The following is a 3,694-nucleotide window of genomic DNA, read 5'->3' on the forward strand; positions in this document are numbered from 1 at the left end:
AGGTTCCACCGAGACTCGAACTCGGATCGCTGGATTCAGAGTCCAGAGTGCTCACCATTACACCATGGAACCTCACAATGCGAATTTTCCAGAGGTGTCTGAATTTCTAATAAGTAGCAATAGTTCCCACCCACCCATGTTAAGGCATTTCTATTATCCCACAAGCAACACTCCAAGAAGGTGGACCTGCAGGAAGGAGCCATCCTTCTTGCTTTCTCTCTGCCCTCTCCTTTGATCGACTTCTATCATTTCATTTGCACCTCGGAAAATGAGGCAAAAATCCACTGCTAGTTTAGGGCCAGAGAAGAGCCCCTGAAGCCTCTGTCATAGTTTCCTGTGCCGAGGTGAAATTTATTTCTTCCTTTCTTCATTTCTTGTTTTCTTTTCTTTTCTCTCTCTCTCTTCTTTCTTTCTTTCTCTTTCTTTCTTTCTTTTTCTTTTCCTTTCTTTCTTTCTATTGAGACAGAGTCTCCTTCTGTTGCTCTTTCTTTCTATTGAGACAGAGTCTCCTTCTGTTGCTCAGGCTGGAGTGCAGTGCAGTGGCAGTGGGCGATCTCCCCTCACTGCAACCTCCGTCTGCTGGGTTCAAGTGAATATAATCCCCAGTAGCTGGGATTACAAGCGTGGGCCACCATGCCTGGTTAAATTTTGTATATTTAGTAGAGATGAGGTTTTGCCATGTTGGCCAGGCTGGTCTTGAACTCTTGACCTCAAGTGATTTGCCCACCTTGGCCTCCCAAAGTGCTGGGATTACAGGTGTGAGCCACTGCGCCCAGACCGGAGATGAAATTTCTGCAAAATTTCTGTTATTTTCTTTATGCTTTGCCTCTTTTCTGTTTGCCCAAGGAGGCCAGATGATTTTCAAAACAGGACATGGGACTTCCTGGGCGCCTTGCCCCCTTCCTCTCTGTAGTATATAACAGAAGACAGCAATCAAATGAGATTGGGAAGCAGGGAATCATTCATTGTCTTGTTCATATACTTCTATGTTTGTTTGGTTGGTTTTAACAAAATTTTCTCACCAGAAATGGAAATTTTTTGGATTTAAAATAAATGCAATCAGCCATATTTTATATTTCTATAAAACACTCAAAGCAGGGCATACTCACCTGCTATGACTCAAAATCAACCATATACTGTCAAGGTCAGGAGGCAGGGCCCTGACATTTAAGCACAGTGTGTTTTCTCAGAATTGGCCAAGTTGATGCCATTCCAATTTCTCAATATCTCATGACCCATTAATTGCGGTCTTTAAAAGTGTACATGTATCGTTACTGAAAGCCCAGGTGTTTGGTCTAGGCCCTGCTGTTCAGCTCACAGAAAGCCAATCATTGAGACACTGAGTATTGCCAAGGAAGAAGGCTTTAATTGGGTGCTGCAGCTGAGGAGACGGGAGATCAGTCTCAAATCAATCTCCTTGATCAACTAAAGTGAGGGGTTTATGTAGCAGGGAAGAAACATAACTGTGAGTAGGAAAAGAGGAACTGGGGGGGGTGAGGAAGCACTCATGATGAGTGAGGGGTCTGGCATCTCATTGTCTGGATGCTGTGATCTGCTGAGTTTCAGGTCTATGATGCTTTTTGAGAGGCTGAGGGTCCTTTCCTGAGGAATGAACTCAGATAAAACAAATGTAAGTTTCAAGCTTTAAGACTAGAAGGGTCCATTTCTACATCTATCCAAAAACACTGTCTGTGGGACTATTGCATCAATTTCAGTCCCCACTTTCTATTTGTCAGTTCCTCAATCATGGGGAATCTGGTCATCCATTTTTCTGGCTGTGTCATGTGGAGAAGGGGCATCCTGGGCAGCCCCACAACCATGGGTGACCGCATAGCCACTCAGGAATCAAACATTCATCTAATACCAGTTTCTCCTGAAATACAATCTTCCTCTCTCCAGTTCCCCATTTCCACTAAAGACAAAACACAGCAGGACCAACCTACCTGCAAAAGAAGCTTCAGTCCCATATACTTGGCCTGATTACCCACACAAAGTGCAGCAAGAATCATTGTTCATATGGGCTCTCCTAAATGGGCTTTGCTGGAACATTTCACACGCCATTTCAGGCAAAGCCCTGGGAAATTACCAATTCCTCCACCTGTGTCAGGTTATACAAGAAAACAGAATCTTATTGAACTTATGCAAACAAACACATTGTCATGAATTAAGAATATTCAGTTTACAAATTCTGGAGAAATTCAGCAGAGAGAGAAAAATATGCCTCAAATTCTGTTTAGAAGACTATTCTACTCAATTGTTGCAGGCTACAAATAGCTCAAAAGGAAAAAAGTTCTCCAGACTCTGAAGAATAAACAATGTTTCAAACAAACAAACAAACAAAGGACATAAAAACTTATTTCAGTCTTCCATTAGTTTAATCCATGCAGTCATCTCCTGCTTTGCTTCATACTGGGCTAGCAATCTCTATGAACACATCAGTCTTTCTATTAGTGTCCTGGAAATTTTCTCTTTAGTTCAATGGCACGATCTACAGAGTTATCAGAAACCTGCATCCAAGAGTCCTTTTCATGGACTTCCCCAAAAAACCAAGGCCTGGACTGTAACTGATTATAAGTCACTTTTTGAGAAGAATCAAAGCAAAACAACAATTGTGGATGACAAAAGCCTTAAGACAGCCATAGTTATAGATACAGCTGACAAGGGAATTTGGTTGTTTCTGTGGCACACAACAATTTAACATAATAATCATAATTATTACTGACAGCATATCAGAACTCTAGGAGTCTCATACAATCCTGGAACGCACATTAACAACACATCTGTTGTCAATAGAACCCAAAGGAAGTTAAACACCACCTCAGATTTGACAATGCTTCATGCATAGTTCTAGCAAAACAAATAAGCCTAAGAAGCCTAATATATCTCTCTTGAACTTCAAGAACCTAATATCCAAAAAGTTAATTTGAGGTCCAAAGGGCTGAATTTAGAAATTTTACTCTTAGAAAGTTTGCCAGATATCAAATTTTTGAGACACTTGATATCACAAAATAGGATCACAGGTCACCTTAGAATAGTCAATCATTTAGCCAAAAGGTAAACAAAAATATTTTATCTATTATTAATATTACACAAACATTTTGATCAAAAGAGAAAACTAAATTTTACCTTTGTGTGGTGTATTAAAATGTTAAAGATAATTTTAATAAAACCTTATACACAAATTTAATTATAATCAGTTTGATCATAAGGTAAGAGTTTCAAAAACCTTTCATGACCCTTTATACTTTTCTATGAAAAAGCAGACGAATGCTCTAGAAAACCCCATCATTCCGATACACGGGGCCAGTTGCTGGCCTTGCATCAGTGTGCTTCTGAGTGTAATGTCTAATTTATAGAAAATCTCTGAATTTGAGAGGCCAGGGTGGGTGGATTACTTGAGTTTAGGAATTTGAGACTAGCCTAGGCAATATGGTGAAACATTATGTCTACCAAAAATGCAAAAAAAAAAAAAAAAAAGAAAGAAAGAAAAAAGGAAGGAAGGAAGGAAAGAAAAGAAAAGAAAAAAGGAAGGAAGGAAGGAAAGAAAAGAAAAGATAAAAGAAAAGAGAAAGAAAAGAAAGTCTCTGAACTAAACTTATCCCTCAAACTCTGGCCTTACAATTCTCATGTGCCCACCTCTTCTGTCCAGAGGAAGAGGGGGCATGAGGAGGAAGAGGGGGCATGAGGAGGAAGA

General features: G+C 40.0%; 1 non-coding gene across 1 annotated transcript; it reads right to left on the bottom strand.

The window, feature by feature from the left end:
* Positions 1-72, bottom strand: TRNAQ-CUG (transfer RNA glutamine (anticodon CUG)). The gene has a single exon. It is a non-coding gene; the product is annotated as a tRNA-Gln (tRNA).
* Between the last annotated feature and the right edge of the window lie 3,622 nt (positions 73-3,694).

This window comes from Pongo pygmaeus, chromosome 1 (genome assembly GCF_028885625.2).
Source record: "Pongo pygmaeus isolate AG05252 chromosome 1, NHGRI_mPonPyg2-v2.0_pri, whole genome shotgun sequence".
NCBI lineage: Eukaryota > Metazoa > Chordata > Mammalia > Primates > Hominidae > Pongo > Pongo pygmaeus.